Raw genomic sequence first — 19,491 nt, forward strand, 5'->3', positions numbered from 1 at the left:
TCCGAAGAAATTATTCAGAGCGGATGACTATAGCATATAGATTCCATACAAATTGAACAATCGGAATCAAATTCTTGTATGGAAAACTCTTTCATTTGACGAGGTATCTTTACGAAATTTGGGACGAATTATTATTAAAGGCTACGATGTAATCTCCGAAGAAATTATTCAGAGCGGATGACTATAGCATATAGATTCCATACAAATTGAACAATCGGAATCAAGTTCTTGTATAGAAAACACTTTCATTTGACTAGGTATCTTTACGAAATTTGGCACGAATTATTATTTAAGGCTACGATGTAATCTCCGAAGAAATTATTCAGAGCGGATGACTATAGCATATAGATTCCATACAAATTGAACAATCGGAATCAAATTCTTGTATGGAAAACTCTTTCATTTGACGAGGTATCTTTACGAAATTTGGCACGAATTATTTTTTAAGGCTACGATGTAATCTTCGAAGAAATTATTCAGAGCGGATGACTATAGCATATAGATTCCATACAAATTGAACAATCGGAATCAAGTGCTTGTATGGAAAACTCTTTCATTTGACGAGGTATCTTTACGAAATTTGGGACGAATTATTATTTAAGGCTACGATGTAATCTCCGAAGAAATTATTCAGAGCGGATGACTATAGCATATAGATTCCATACAAATTGAACAATCGGAATCAAATTCTTGTATGGAAAACTCTTTCATTTGACGAGGTATCTTTACGAAATTTGGCACGAATTATTATTTAAGGCTACGATGTAATCTCCGAAGAAATTATTCAGAGCGGATGACTATAGCATATAGATTCCATACAAATTGAACAATCGGAATCAAGTGCTTGTATGGAAAACTCTTTCATTTGACGAGGTATCTTTACGAAATTTGGGACGAATTATTATTTAAGGCTACGATGTAATCTCCGAAGAAATTATTCAGAGCGGATGACTATAGCATATAGATTCCATACAAATTGAACAATCGGAATCAAATTCTTGTATGGAAAACTCTTTCATTTGACGAGGTATCTTTACGAAATTTGGCACGAATTATTTTTTAAGGCTACGATGTAATCTTCGAAGAAATTATTCAGAGCGGATGACTATAGCATATAGATTCCATACAAATTGAACAATCGGAATCAAGTGCTTGTATGGAAAACTCTTTCATTTGACGAGGTATCTTTACGAAATTTGGGACGAATTATTATTTAAGGCTACGATGTAATCTCCGAAGAAATTATTCAGAGCGGATGACTATAGCATATAGATTCCATACAAATTGAACAATCGGAATCAAGTTCTTGTATAGAAAACTCTTTCATTTGACGAGGTATCTTTACGAAATTTGGCACGAATTATTATTTAAGGCTACGATGTAATCTCCGAAGAAATTATTCAGAGCGGATGACTATAGCATATAGATTCCATACAAATTGAACAATCGGAATCAAGTGCTTGTATGGAAAACTCTTTCATTTGACGAGGTATCTTTACGAAATTTGGGACGAATTATTATTTAAGGCTACGATGTAATCTCCGAAGAAATTATTCAGAGCGGATGACTATAGCATATAGATTCCATACAAATTGAACAATCGGAATCAAATTCTTGTATGGAAAACTCTTTCATTTGACGAGGTATCTTTACGAAATTTGGCACGAATTATTTTTTAAGGCTACGATGTAATCTTCGAAGAAATTATTCAGAGCGGATGACTATAGCATATAGATTCCATACAAATTGAACAATCGGAATCAAGTGCTTGTATGGAAAACTCTTTCATTTGACGAGGTATCTTTACGAAATTTGGGACGAATTATTATTTAAGGCTACGATGTAATCTCCGAAGGAATTATTCAGAGCGGATGACTATAGCATATAGATTCCATACAAATTGAACAATCGGAATCAAGTGCTTGTATAGAAAACTCTTTCATTTGACTAGGTATCTTTACGAAATTTGGCACGAATTATTATTTAAGGCTACGATGTAATCTCCGAAGAAATTATTCAGAGCGGATGACTATAGCATATAGATTCCATACAAATTGAACAATCGGAATCAAGTTCTTGTATAGAAAACTCTTTCATTTGACGAGGTATCTTTACGAAATTTGGCACGAATTATTATTTAAGGCTACGATGTAATCTCCGAAGAAATTATTCAGAGCGGATGACTATAGCATATAGATTCCATACAAATTGAACAATCGGAATCAAATTCTTGTATGGAAAACTCTTTCATTTGACGAGGTATCTTTATGAAATTTGGGACGAATTATTATTAAAGGCTACGATGTAATCTCCGAAGAAATTATTCAGAGCGGATGACTATAGCATATAGATTCCATACAAATTGAACAATCGGAATCAAGTTCTTGTATAGAAAACACTTTCATTTGACTAGGTATCTTTACGAAATTTGGCACGAATTATTATTTAAGGCTACGATGTAATCTCCGAAGAAATTATTCAGAGCGGATGACTATAGCATATAGATTCCATACAAATTGAACAATCGGAATCAAATTCTTGTATGGAAAACTCTTTCATTTGACGAGGTATCTTTACGAAATTTGGCACGAATTATTATTTAAGCCTACGATGTAATCTCCGAAGAAATTATTCAGAGCGGATGACTATAGCATATAGATTCCATACAAATTGAACAATCGGAATCAAATGCTTGTATGGAAAACTCTTTCATTTGACGAGGTATCTTTACGAAATTTGGCACGAATTATTATTTAAGGCTACGATGTAATCTCCGAAGAAATTATTCAGAGCGGATGACTATAGCATATAGATTCCATACAAATTGAACAATCGGAATCAAGTGCTTGTATGGAAAACTCTTTCATTTGACGAGGTATCTTTACGAAATTTGGGACGAATTATTATTTAAGGCTACGATGTAATCTCCGAAGAAATTATTCAGAGCGGATGACTATAGCATATAGATTCCATACAAATTGAACAATCGGAATCAAATTCTTGTATGGAAAACTCTTTCATTTGAGGAGGTATCTTTACGAAATTTGGGACGAATTATTATTTAAGGCTACGATGTAATCTCCGAAGAAATTATTCAGAGCGGATGACTATAGCATATAGATTCCATACAAATTGAACAATCGGAATCAAGTTCTTGTATAGAAAACTCTTTCATTTGACTAGGTATCTTTACGAAATTTGGCACGAATTATTATTTAAGGCTACGATGTAATCTCCGAAGAAATTATTCAGAGCGGATGACTATAGCATATAGATTCCATACAAATTGAACAATCGGAATCAAGTTCTTGTATAGAAAACTCTTTCATTTGACGAGGTATCTTTACGAAATTTGGCACGAATTATTATTTAAGGCTACGATGTAATCTCCGAAGAAATTATTCAGAGCGGATGACTATAGCATATAGATTCCATACAAATTGAACAATCGGAATCAAGTGCTTGTATGGAAAACTCTTTCATTTGACGAGGTATCTTTACGAAATTTGGGACGAATTATTATTTAAGGCTACGATGTAATCTCCGAAGAAATTATTCAGAGCGGATGACTATAGCATATAGATTCCATACAAATTGAACAATCGGAATCAAATTCTTGTATGGATAACTCTTTCATTTGACGAGGTATCTTTACGAAATTTGGCACGAATTATTATTTAAGCCTACGATGTAATCTCCGAAGGAATTATTCAGAGCGGATGACTATAGCATATAGATTCCATACAAATTGAACAATCGGAATCAAGTGCTTGTATAGAAAACTCTTTCATTTGACTAGGTATCTTTACGAAATTTGGCACGAATTATTATTTAAGGCTACGATGTAATCTCCGAAGAAATTATTCAGAGCGGATGACTATAGCATATAGATTCCATACAAATTGAACAATCGGAATCAAGTGCTTGTATGGAAAACTCTTTCATTTGACGAGGTATCTTTACGAAATTTGGGACGAATTATTATTTAAGGCTACGATGTAATCTCCGAAGAAATTATTCAGAGCGGATGACTATAGCATATAGATTCCATACAAATTGAACAATCGGAATCAAATTCTTGTATGGAAAACTTTTTCATTTGAGGAGGTATCTTTACGAAATTTGGGACGAATTATTATTTAAGGCTACGATGTAATCTCCGAAGAAATTATTCAGAGCGGATGACTATAGCATATAGATTCCATACAAATTGAACAATCGGAATCAAGTGCTTGTATGGAAAACTCTTTCATTTGACGAGGTATCTTTACGAAATTTGGGACGAATTATTATTAAAGGCTACGATGTAATCTCCGAAGAAATTATTCAGAGCGGATGACTATAGCATATAGATTCCATACAAATTGAACAATCGGAATCAAGTTCTTGTATAGAAAACTCTTTCATTTGTCTAGGTATCTTTACGAAATTTGGCACGAATTATTATTTAAGCCTACGATGTAATCTCCGAAGAAATTATTCAGAGCGGATGACTATAGCATATAGATTCCATACAAATTGAACAATCGGAATCAAGTTCTTGTATAGAAAACTCTTTCATTTGACGAGGTATCTTTACGAAATTTGGCACGAATTATTTTTTAAGGCTACGATGTAATCTTCGAAGAAATTATTCAGAGCGGATGACTATAGCATATAGATTCCATACAAATTGAACAATCGGAATCAAGTGCTTGTATGGAAAACTCTTTCATTTGACGAGGTATCTTTACGAAATTTGGGACGAATTATTATTTAAGGCTACGATGTAATCTCCGAAGAAATTATTCAGAGCGGATGACTATAGCATATAGATTCCATACAAATTGAACAATCGGAATCAAATTCTTGTATGGAAAACTCTTTCATTTGACGAGGTATCTTTACGAAATTTGGCACGAATTATTATTTAAGCCTACGATGTAATCTCCGAAGAAATTATTCAGAGCGGATGACTATAGCATATAGATTCCATACAAATTGAACAATCGGAATCAAGTGCTTGTATGGAAAACTCTTTCATTTGACGAGGTATCTTTACGAAATTTGGGACGAATTATTATTTAAGGCTACGATGTAATCTCCGAAGAAATTATTCAGAGCGGATGACTATAGCATATAGATTCCATACAAATTGAACAATCGGAATCAAATTCTTGTATGGATAACTCTTTCATTTGACGAGGTATCTTTACGAAATTTGGCGCGAATTATTATTTAAGCCTACGATGTAATCTCCGAAGGAATTATTCAGAGCGGATGACTATAGCATATAGATTCCATACAAATTGAACAATCGGAATCAAGTGCTTGTATAGAAAACTCTTTCATTTGACTAGGTATCTTTACGAAATTTGGCACGAATTATTATTTAAGGCTACGATGTAATCTCCGAAGAAATTATTCAGAGCGGATGACTATAGCATATAGATTCCATACAAATTGAACAATCGGAATCAAATGCTTGTATGGAAAACTCTTTCATTTAACAAGGTATCTTTACGAAATTTGGCACGAATTATTATTTAAGGCTACGATGTAATCTCCGAAGAAATTATTCAGAGCGGATGACTATAGCATATAGATTCCATACAAATTGAACAATCGGAATCAAATGCTTGTATGGAAAACTCTTTCATTTAACGAGGTATCTTTACGAAATTTGGGACGAATTATTATTTAAGGCTACGATGTAATCTCCGAAGAAATTATTCAGAGCGGATGACTATAGCATATAGATTCCATACAAATTGAACAATCGGAATCAAATTCTTGTATGGAAAACTCTTTCATTTGACGAGGTATCTTTACGAAATTTGGCACGAATTATTATTTAAGCCTACGATGTAATCTCCGAAGGAATTATTTAGAGCGGATGACTATAGCATATAGATTCCATACAAATTGAACAATCGGAATCAAGTGCTTGTATAGAAAACTCTTTCATTTGACTAGGTATCTTTACGAAATTTGGCACGAATTATTATTTAAGGCTACGATGTAATCTCCGAAGAAATTATTCAGAGCGGATGACTATAGCATATAGATTCCATACAAATTGAACAATCGGAATCAAATGCTTGTATGGAAAACTCTTTCATTTAACGAGGTATCTTTACGAAATTTGGCACGAATTATTATTTAAGGCTACGATGTAATCTCCGAAGAAATTATTCAGAGCGGATGACTATAGCATATAGATTCCATACAAATTGAACAATCGGAATCAAGTGCTTGTATGGAAAACTCTTTCATTTGACGAGGTATCTTTACGAAATTTGGCACGGATTGTCAGTTAAGACAACAATGTAATCTCCAAAGAAATAATAAATTTTGGATGATTACAGCATATAGCTGCCATACAAACTGAATAATCGGAATCAAGTGCTTGTATGGAAAACTCTTTCATTTGACGAGGTATCTTTACGAAATTTGGCACGATATATAACTTAAGGCTACGATGTAATCTCCGAAGAAATCATTCAGAGCGGATGACTATAGCATATAGATTCCATACAAACTTAACAACCGGAATCAAGTTCATGTATAGAAAACTCTTTCATTTGACTAGGTATCTTTACGAAATTTGGCACGAATTATTATTTAAGCCTACGATGTAATCTCCGAAGAAATTATTCAGAGCGGATGACTATAGCATATAGATTCCATACAAATTGAACAATCGGAATCAAGTGCTTGTATGGAAAACTCTTTCATTTGACGAGGTATCTTTACGAAATTTGGGACGAATTATTATTTAAGGCTACGATGTAATCTCCGAAGAAATTATTCAGAGCGGATGACTATAGCATATAGATTCCATACAAATTGAACAATCGGAATCAAATTCTTGTATGGAAAACTCTTTCATTTGACGAGGTATCTTTACGAAATTTGGGACGAATTATTATTTAAGGCTACGATGTAATCTCCGAAGAAATTATTCAGAGCGGATGACTATAGCATATAGATTCCATACAAATTGAACAATCGGAATCAAATTCTTGTATGGAAAACTCTTTCATTTGACGAGGTATCTTTACGAAATTTGGCACGAATTATTATTTAAGCCTACGATGTAATCTCCGAAGAAATTATTCAGAGCGGATGACTATAGCATATAGATTCCATACAAATTGAACAATCGGAATCAAGTGCTTGTATGGAAAACTCTTTCATTTGACGAGGTATCTTTACGAAATTTGGGACGAATTATTATTTAAGGCTACGATGTAATCTCCGAAGAAAATATTCAGAGCGGATGACTATAGCATATAGATTCCATACAAATTGAACAATCGGAATCAAGTTCTTGTATGGAAAACTCTTTCATTTGACGAGGTATCTTTACGACATTTGCACGAATTATTATTTAAGTCTACGATGTAATCTCCGAAGAAATTATTCAGAGCGGATGACTATAGCATATAGATTCCATACAAATTGAACAATCGGAATCAAGTTCTTGTATGGAAATCTCTTTCATTTGACGAGGTATCTTTACGAAATTTGGGACGAATTATTATTTAAGGCTACGATGTAATCTCCGAAGAAATTATTCAGAGCGGATGACTATAACATATAGATTCCATACAAATTGAACAATCGGAATCAAATTCTTGTATGGAAAACTCTTTCATTTGACGAGGTATCTTTACCAAATTTGGCACGAATTATTATTTAAGTCTACGATGTAATCTCCGAAGAAATTATTCAGAGCGGATGACTATAGCATATAGATTCCATACAAATTGAACAATCGGAATCAAATGCTTGTATGGAAAACTCTTTCATTTGACGAGGTATCTTTACGAAATTTGGCACGAATTATTATTAAAGGCCACGATGTAATCTCCGAAAAAATTATTCAGAGCGGATGACTATAGCATATAGATTCCATACAAATTGAACAATCGGAATGCAATTCTTGTATGGAAAACTCTTTCATTTGACGAGGTATCTTTACGAAATTTGGCACGAATTATTATTTAAGCCTACGATGTAATCTCCGAAGAAATTATTCAGAGCGGATGACTATAGCATATAGATTCCATACAAATTGAACAATCGGAATCAAGTGCTTGTATGGAAAACTCTTTCATTTGACGAGGTATCTTTACGAAATTTGGCACGGATTGTCAGTTAAGACAACAATGTAATCTCCAAAGAAATAATAAATTTTGGATGATTACAGCATATAGCTGCCATACAAACTGAATAATCGGAATCAAGTGCTTGTATGGAAAACTCTTTCATTTGACGAGGTATCTTTACGAAATTTGGCACGATATATAACTTAAGGCTACGATGTAATCTCCGAAGAAATCATTCAGAGCGGATGACTATAGCATATAGATTCCATACAAACTTAACAACCGGAATCAAGTTCATGTATAGAAAACTCTTTCATTTGACTAGGTATCTTTACGAAATTTGGCACGAATTATTATTTAAGCCTACGATGTAATCTCCGAAGAAATTATTCAGAGCGGATGACTATAGCATATAGATTCCATACAAATTGAACAATCGGAATCAAGTGCTTGTATGGAAAACTCTTTCATTTGACGAGGTATCTTTACGAAATTTGGGACGAATTATTATTTAAGGCTACGATGTAATCTCCGAAGAAATTATTCAGAGCGGATGACTATAGCATATAGATTCCATACAAATTGAACAATCGGAATCAAATTCTTGTATGGAAAACTCTTTCATTTGACGAGGTATCTTTACGAAATTTGGGACGAATTATTATTTAAGGCTACGATGTAATCTCCGAAGAAATTATTCAGAGCGGATGACTATAGCATATAGATTCCATACAAATTGAACAATCGGAATCAAATTCTTGTATGGAAAACTCTTTCATTTGACGAGGTATCTTTACGAAATTTGGCACGAATTATTATTTAAGCCTACGATGTAATCTCCGAAGAAATTATTCAGAGCGGATGACTATAGCATATAGATTCCATACAAATTGAACAATCGGAATCAAGTGCTTGTATGGAAAACTCTTTCATTTGACGAGGTATCTTTACGAAATTTGGGACGAATTATTATTTAAGGCTACGATGTAATCTCCGAAGAAAATATTCAGAGCGGATGACTATAGCATATAGATTCCATACAAATTGAACAATCGGAATCAAGTTCTTGTATGGAAAACTCTTTCATTTGACGAGGTATCTTTACGACATTTGGCACGAATTATTATTTAAGTCTACGATGTAATCTCCGAAGAAATTATTCAGAGCGGATGACTATAGCATATAGATTCCATACAAATTGAACAATCGGAATCAAGTTCTTGTATGGAAATCTCTTTCATTTGACGAGGTATCTTTACGAAATTTGGGACGAATTATTATTTAAGGCTACGATGTAATCTCCGAAGAAATTATTCAGAGCGGATGACTATAGCATATAGATTCCATACAAATTGAACAATCGGAATCAAATTCTTGTATGGAAAACTCTTTCATTTGACGAGGTATCTTTACCAAATTTGGCACGAATTATTATTTAAGTCTACGATGTAATCTCCGAAGAAATTATTCAGAGCGGATGACTATAGCATATAGATTCCATACAAATTGAACAATCGGAATCAAATGCTTGTATGGAAAACTCTTTCATTTGACGAGGTATCTTTACGAAATTTGGCACGAATTATTATTAAAGGCCACGATGTAATCTCCGAAAAAATTATTCAGAGCGGATGACTATAGCATATAGATTCCATACAAATTGAACAATCGGAATGCAATTCTTGTATGGAAAACTCTTTCATTTGACGAGGTATCTTTACGAAATTTGGCACGAATTATTATTTAAGCCTACGATGTAATCTCCGAAGAAATTATTCAGAGCGGATGACTATAGCATATAGATTCCATACAAATTGAACAATCGGAATCAAGTTCTTGTATGGAAAACTCTTTCATTTGACGAGGTATCTTTACGAAATTTGGGACGAATTATTATTTAGGGCTACGATGTAATCTCCGAAGAAATTATTCAGAGCGGATGACTATAGCATATAGATTCCATACAAATTGAACAATCGGAATCAAGTTCTTGTATGGAAAACTCTTTCATTTGACGAGGTATCTTTACGACATTTGGCACGAATTATTATTTAAGTCTACGATGTAATCTCCGAAGAAATTATTCAGAGCGGATGACTATAGCATATAGATTCCATACAAATTGAACAATCGGAATCAAGTTCTTGTATGGAAAACTCTTTCATTTGACGAGGTATCTTTACGAAATTTGGGACGAATTATTATTTAAGGCTACGATGTAATCTCCGAAGAAATTATTCAGAGCGGATGACTATAGCATATAGATTCCATACAAATTGAACAATCGGAATCAAATTCTTGTATGGAAAACTCTTTCATTTGACGAGGTATCTTTACCAAATTTGGCACGAATTATTATTTAAGTCTACGATGTAATCTCCGAAGAAATTATTCAGAGCGGATGACTATAGCATATAGATTCCATACAAATTGAACAATCGGAATCAAATGCTTGTATGGAAAACTCTTTCATTTGACGAGGTATCTTTACGAAATTTGGCACGAATTATTATTAAAGGCCACGATGTAATCTCCGAAAAAACTATTCAGAGCGGATGACTATAGCATATAGATTCCATACAAATTGAACAATCGGAATGCAATTCTTGTATGGAAAACTCTTTCATTTGACGAGGTATCTTTACGAAATTTGGCACGAATTATTATTTAAGGCTACGATGTAATCTCCGAAGAAATTATTCAGAGCGGATGACTATAGCATATAGATTCCATAAAAATTGAACAATCGGAATCAAGTGCTTGTATGGAAAACTCTTTCATTTGACGAGGTATCTTTACGAAATTTGGGACAAATTATTATTTAAGGCTACGATGTAATCTCCGAAGAAATTATTCAGAGCGGATGACTATAGCATATAGATTCCATACAAATTGAACAATCGGAATCAAGTTCTTGTATAGAAAACTCTTTCATTTGTCTAGGTATCTTTACGAAATTTGGCACGAATTATTATTTAAGGCTACGATGTAATCTCCGAAGAAATTATTCAGAGCGGATGACTATAGCATATAGATTCCATACAAATTGAACAATCGGAATCAAGTGCTTGTATGGAAAACTCTTTCATTTGACGAGGTATCTTTACGAAATTTGGGACGAATTATTATTTAAGGCTACGATGTAATCTCCGAAGAAATTATTCAGAGCGGATGACTATAGCATATAGATTCCATACAAATTGAACAATCGGAATCAAATTCTTGTATGGAAAACTCTTTCATTTGACGAGGTATCTTTACGAAATTTGGCACGAATTATTATTTAAGGCTACGATGTAATCTCCGAAGAAATTATTCAGAGCGGATGACTATAGCATATAGATTCCATTCAAATTGAACAATCGGAATCAAATTCTTGTATGGAAAACTCTTTCATTTGACGAGGTATCTTTACGAAATTTGGCACGAATTATTATTTAAGCCTACGATGTAATCTCCGAAGAAATTATTCAGAGCGGATGACTATAGCATATAGATTCCATACAAATTGAACAATCAATCGGAATCAAGTTCTTGTATGGAAAACTCTTTCATTTGACGAGGTATCTTTACGAAATTTGGCACGAATTATTATTTAAGGCTACGATTTAATCTCCGGAGAAATTATTCAGAGCGGATGACTATAGCAAATAGATTCCATACAAATTGAACAATCGGAATTAAATGCTTGTATGGAAAACTCTTTAATTTACGAGGTATCTTTACGAAATTTGGCAAGAATTATTATTTAAGGCTACGATGTAATCTCCGAAGAAATTATTCAGAGCGGATGACTATAGCATATAGATTCCATACAAATTGAACAATCGGAATCAAGTGCTTGTATGGAAAACTCTTTCATTTGACGAGGTATCTTTACGAAATTTGGGACGAATTATTATTTAAGGCTACGATTTAATCTCCGGAAAAATTATTCAGAGCGGATGACTATAGCAAATAGATTCCATACAAATTGAACAATCGGAATTAAATGCTTGTATGGAAAACTCTTTAATTTAGGAGGTATCTTTACGAAATTTGGCAAGAATTATTATTTAAGGCTACGATGTAATCTCCGAAGAAATTATTCAGATTGGATGACTATAGCATACAGATTCCATATAAATTGAACAATCGGAATTAAATTCTTGTATGGAAAACTCTTTCATTTGACGAGGTATCTTTACGAAATTTGGCACGAATTATTATTTAAGCCTACGATGTAATCTCCGAAGAAATTATTCAGAGCGGATGACTATAGCATATAGATTCCATACAAATTGAACAATCAATCGGAATCAAGTTCTTGTATGGAAAACTCTTTCATTTGACGAGGTATCTTTACGAAATTTGGCACGAATTATTATTTAAGGCTACGATTTAATCTCCGGAGAAATTATTCAGAGCGGATGACTATAGCAAATAGATTCCATACAAATTGAACAATCGGAATTAAATGCTTGTATGGAAAACTCTTTAATTTACGAGGTATCTTTACGAAATTTGGCACGAATTATTATTTAAGGCTACGATGTAATCTCCGAAGAAATTATTCAGAGCGGATGACTATAGCATATAGATTCCATACAAATTGAACAATCGGAATCAAATTCTTGTATGGAAAACTCTTTCATTTGACGAGGCATCTTTACGAAATTTGGCACGAATTATTATTTAAGCCTACGATGTAATCTCCGAAGAAATTATTCAGTGCGGATGACTATAGCATATAGATTCCATACAAATTGAACAATCAATCGGAATCAAGTTCTTGTATGGAAAACTCTTTCATTTGACGAGGTATCTTTACGAAATTTGGCACGAATTATTATTTTAGGCTACGATTTAATCTCCGGAGAAATTATTCAGAGCGGATGACTATAGCAAATAGATTCCATACAAATTGAACAATCGGAATTAAATGCTTGTATGGAAAACTCTTTCATTTGACGAGGTATCTTTACGAAATTTGGCACGAATTATTATTTAAGGCTACGATTTAATCTCCGGAGAAATTATTCAGAGCGGTTGACTATAGCAAATAGATTCCATACAAATTGAACAATCGGAATTAAATGCTTGTATGGAAAACTCTTTAATTTATGAGGTATCTTTACGAAATTTGGCAAGAATTATTATTTAAGGCTACGATTTAATCTCCGGAGAAATTATTCAGAGCGGATGACTATAGCAAATAGATTCCATACAAATTGAACAATCGGAATTAAATGCTTGTATGGAAAACTCTTTAATTTACGAGGTATCTTTACGAAATTTGGCAAGAATTATTATTTAAGGCTACGATGTAATCTCCGAAGAAATTATTCAGATTGGATGACTATAGCATACAGATTCCATATAAATTGAACAATCGGAATCAAGTGCTTGTATGGATAATTCTTTCATTTGACGAGGTATCTTTACGAAATTTGGCACGGATTGTCAGTTAAGGCAAGAATGTAATCTCCGAAGAAATAATAAAGTTCGGATGATTATAGCATATAGCTGCCATACAAACTGAATAATCGGAATCAAGTGATTGTGTGGAAAATTCTTTCATTTGACGAGGTATCTTTACGAAATTTGGCATGAATTATTATTTAAAGCTACGATGTAATCTCCGAAGAAATTATTCAGAGCGGATGACTATAGCATATAGATTCCATACAAATTGAACAACCGGAATCAAGTTCTTGTATGGAAAACTCTTTCATTTGACGAGGTATCTTTACGAAATTTGGCACGAATTATTATTTAAGGCTACGATGTAATCTCCGGGGAAATTATTCAGAGCGGATGACTATAGCAAATAGATTCCATACAAATTGAACAATCGGAATTAAATGCTTGTATGGAAAACTCTTTAATTTACGAGGTATCTTTACGAAATTTGGCAAGAATTATTATTTAAGGCTACGATGTAATCTCCGAAGAAATTATTCAGATTGGATGACTATAGCATACAGATTCCATATAAATTGAACAATCGGAATCAAGTGCTTGTATGGATAATTCTTTCATTTGACGAGGTATCTTTACGAAATTTGGCACGGATTGTCAGTTAAGACAACAATGTTATCTCCAAAGAAATAATAAAGTTCGGATGACTATAGCATATAGCTGCCATACAAACTGAATAATCGAAATCAAGTGTTTGAATGGAAAACTCTTTCATTTGACGAGGTATCTTTACGAAATTTGGCACGAATTATTATTTAAGGCTACGATGTAATCTCCGGAGAAATTATTCAGAGCGGATGACTATAGCGAATAGATTCCATATAAATTGAACAATCGGAATTAAATGCTTGTATGGAAAACTCTTTAATTTACGAGGTATCTTTACGAAATTTGGCAAGAATTATTATTTAAGGCTACGATGTAATCCCCGAAGAAATTATTTAAATTGGATGACTATAGCATACAGATTCCATATAAATTGAACAATCGGAATCAAGTGCTTGTATGGATAATTCTTTCATTTGACGAGGTATCTTTACGAAATTTGGCACGGATTGTCAGTTAAGACAACAATGTTATCTCCAAAGAAATAATAAAGTTTGGATGATTATAGCATATAGCTGCCATACAAACTGAATAATTGGAATTAAGTGCTTGTATGAAAAACTCTTTCATTTGACGAGGTTTCTTCACGAAATTTGGCACGGATTGTCAGTTAAGGCAAGAATGTAATCTCCGAAGAAATAATAAAGTTCGGATGATTATAGCATATAGCTGCCATACAAACTGAATAATCGGAATCAAGTGATTGTATGGAAAACTCTTTCATTTGACGAGGTATCTTTACGAAATTTGGCGTGAATTATTATTTACAGCTACGATGTAATCTCCGAAGAAATTATTCAGAGCGGATGACTATAGCATATAGCTGCCATACAAACTGAATAATTGGAATTAAGTGCTTGTATGAAAAACTCTTTCATTTGACGAGGTTTCTTCACGAAATTTGGCACGGATTGTCAGTTAAGGCAAGAATGTAATCTCCGAAGAAATAATAAAGTTCGGATGATTATAGCATATAGCTGCCATACAAACTGAATAATCGGAATCAAGTGATTGTATGGAAAACTCTTTCATTTGACGAGGTATCTTTACGAAATTTGGCACGAATTATTATTTAAGGCTACGATTTAATCTCCGGAGAAATTATTCAGAGCGGATGACTATAGCAAATAGATTCCATACAAATTGAACAATCGGAATTAAATGCTTGTATGGCAAACTCTTTAATTTACGAGGTATCTTTACGAAATTTGGCAAGAATTATTATTTAAGGCTACGATGTAATCTCCGAAGAAATTATTCAGATTGGATGACTATAGCATACAGATTCCATATAAATTGAACAATCGGAATCAAGTGCTTGTATGGATAATTCTTTCATTTGACGAGGTATTTTTACGAAATTTGGCACGGATTGTCAGTTAAGACAACAATATTATCTCCAAAGAAATAATAAAGTTCGGATGACTATAGCATATAGCTGCCATACAAACTGAATAATCGGAATCAAGTGCTTGAATGGAAAACTCTTTCATTTGTCGAGGTATCTTCACGAAATTTGGCACGGATTGTCAGTTTAAGCAAGAATGTAATCTCCGAAGAAATTATTCAGATCGGATGAATATAGCATATAGATTCCATACAAACTGAACTATCGGAATCAAGTGCTTGAATGGAAAACTCTTTTATTTGACGAGGTATCTTTACTAAATTTGGCACGAATTATTATTTAAGGCTACGATGTAATCTCCGAAGAAATTATTCAGAGCGGATGACTATAGCATATAGATTCCATACAAATTGAACAATCGGAATCAAGTTCTTGTATGGAAAACTCTTTCATTTGACGAGGTATCTTTACGAAATTTGGGACGAATTATTATTTAAGGCTACGATGTAATCTCCGAAGAAATTACTCAGAGCGGATGACTATAGCATATAGATTCCATACAAATTGAACAATCGGAATCAAGTTCTTGTATGGAAAACTCTTTCATTTGACGAGGTATCTTTACGCTTGTATGGAAAACTCTTTAATTTAGGAGGTATCTTTACGAAATTTGGCAAGAATTATTATTTAAGGCTATGATGTAATCTCCGAAGAAATTATTCAGATTGGATGACTATAGCATACAGATTCCATATAAATTGAACAATCGGAATTAAATTGTTGTATGGAAAACTCTTTCATTTGACGAGGTATCTTTACGAAATTTGGCACGAATTATTATTTAAGCCTACGATGTAATCTCCGAAGAAATTATTCAGAGCGGATGACTATAGCATATAGATTCCATACAAATTGAACAATCGGAATCAAATTCTTGTATGGAAAACTCTTTCATTTGACGAGGCATCTTTACGAAATTTGGCACGAATTATTATTTAAGCCTACGATGTAATCTCCGAAGAAATTATTCAGTGCGGATGACTATAGCATATAGATTCCATACAAATTGAACAATCAATCGGAATCAAGTTCTTGTATGGAAAACTCTTTCATTTGACGAGGTATCTTTACGAAATTTGGCACGAATTATTATTTAAGGCTACGATTTAATCTCCGGAGAAATTATTCAGAGCGGATGACTATAGCAAATAGATTCCATACAAATTGAACAATCGGAATTAAATGCCTGTATGGAAAACTCTTTCATTTGACGAGGTATCTTTACGAAATTTGGCACGAATTATTATTTAAGGCTACGATGTAATCTCCGGAGAAATTATTCAGAGCGGATGACTATAGCGAATAGATTCCATATAAATTGAACAATCGGAATTAAATGCTTGTATGGAAAACTCTTTAATTTACGAGGTATCTTTACGAAATTTGGCAAGAATTATTATTTAAGGCTACGATGTAATCCCCGAAGAAATTATTTAAATTGGATGACTATAGCATACAGATTCCATATAAATTGAACAATCGGAATCAAGTGCTTGTATGGATAATTCTTTCATTTGACGAGGTATCTTTACGAAATTTGGCACGGATTGTCAGTTAAGACAACAATGTTATCTCCAAAGAAATAATAAAGTTTGGATGATTATAGCATATAGCTGCCATACAAACTGAATAATTGGAATTAAGTGCTTGTATGAAAAACTCTTTCATTTGACGAGGTTTCTTCACGAAATTTGGCACGGATTGTCAGTTAAGGCAAGAATGTAATCTCCGAAGAAATAATAAAGTTCGGATGATTATAGCATATAGCTGCCATACAAACTGAATAATCGGAATCAAGTGATTGTATGGAAAACTCTTTCATTTGACGAGGTATCTTTACGAAATTTGGCGTGAATTATTATTTACAGCTACGATGTAATCTCCGAAGAAATTATTCAGAGCGGATGACTATAGCATATAGCTGCCATACAAACTGAATAATTGGAATTAAGTGCTTGTATGAAAAACTCTTTCATTTGACGAGGTTTCTTCACGAAATTTGGCACGGATTGTCAGTTAAGGCAAGAATGTAATCTCCGAAGAAATAATAAAGTTCGGATGATTATAGCATATAGCTGCCATACAAACTGAATAATCGGAATCAAGTGATTGTATGGAAAACTCTTTCATTTGACGAGGTATCTTTACGAAATTTGGCACGAATTATTATTTAAGGCTACGATTTAATCTCCGGAGAAATTATTCAGAGCGGATGACTATAGCAAATAGATTCCATACAAATTGAACAATCGGAATTAAATGCTTGTATGGCAAACTCTTTAATTTACGAGGTATCTTTACGAAATTTGGCAAGAATTATTATTTAAGGCTACGATGTAATCTCCGAAGAAATTATTCAGATTGGATGACTATAGCATACAGATTCCATATAAATTGAACAATCGGAATCAAGTGCTTGTATGGATAATTCTTTCATTTGACGAGGTATTTTTACGAAATTTGGCACGGATTGTCAGTTAAGACAACAATATTATCTCCAAAGAAATAATAAAGTTCGGATGACTATAGCATATAGCTGCCATACAAACTGAATAATCGGAATCAAGTGCTTGAATGGAAAACTCTTTCATTTGTCGAGGTATCTTCACGAAATTTGGCACGGATTGTCAGTTTAAGCAAGAATGTAATCTCCGAAGAAATTATTCAGATCGGATGAATATAGCATATAGATTCCATACAAACTGAACTATCGGAATCAAGTGCTTGAATGGAAAACTCTTTTATTTGACGAGGTATCTTTACTAAATTTGGCACGAATTATTATTTAAGGCTACGATGTAATCTCCGAAGAAATTATTCAGAGCGGATGACTATAGCATATAGATTCCATACAAATTGAACAATCGGAATCAAGTTCTTGTATGGAAAACTCTTTCATTTGACGAGGTATCTTTACGAAATTTGGGACGAATTATTATTTAAGGCTACGATGTAATCTCCGAAGAAATTACTCAGAGCGGATGACTATAGCATATAGATTCCATACAAATTGAACAATCGGAATCAAGTTCTTGTATGGAAAACTCTTTCATTTGACGAGGTATCTTTACGCTTGTATGGAAAACTCTTTAATTTAGGAGGTATCTTTACGAAATTTGGCAAGAATTATTATTTAAGGCTACGATGTAATCTCCGAAGAAATTATTCAGATTGGATGACTATAGCATACAGATTCCATATAAATTGAACAATCGGAATTAAATTGTTGTATGGAAAACTCTTTCATTTGACGAGGTATCTTTACGAAATTTGGCACGAATTATTATTTAAGCCTACGATGTAATCTCCGAAGAAATTATTCAGAGCGGATGACTATAGCATATAGATTCCATACAAATTGAACAATCGGAATCAAATTCTTGTATGGAAAACTCTTTCATTTGACGAGGCATCTTTACGAAATTTGGCACGAATTATTATTTAAGCCTACGATGTAATCTCCGAAGAAATTATTCAGTGCGGATGACTATAGCATATAGATTCCATACAAATTGAACAATCAATCGGAATCAAGTTCTTGTATGGAAAACTCTTTCATTTGACGAGGTATCTTTACGAAATTTGGCACGAATTATTATTTAAGGCTACGATTTAATCTCCGGAGAAATTATTCAGAGCGGATGACTATAGCAAATAGATTCCATACAAATTGAACAATCGGAATTAAATGCTTGTATGGAAAACTCTTTCATTTGACGAGGTATCTTTACGAAATTTGGCACGAATTATTATTTAAGGCTACGATTTAATCTCCGGAGAAATTATTCAGAGCGGATGACTATAGCAAATAGATTCCATACAAATTGAACAATCGGAATTAAATGCTTGTATGGAAAACTCTTTAATTTACGAGGTATCTTTACGAAATTTGGCAAGAATTATTATTTAAGGCTACGATTTAAT

This window comes from Bactrocera oleae, chromosome Y, assembly GCF_042242935.1.
Source record: "Bactrocera oleae isolate idBacOlea1 chromosome Y, idBacOlea1, whole genome shotgun sequence".
Lineage (NCBI taxonomy): Eukaryota > Metazoa > Arthropoda > Insecta > Diptera > Tephritidae > Bactrocera > Bactrocera oleae.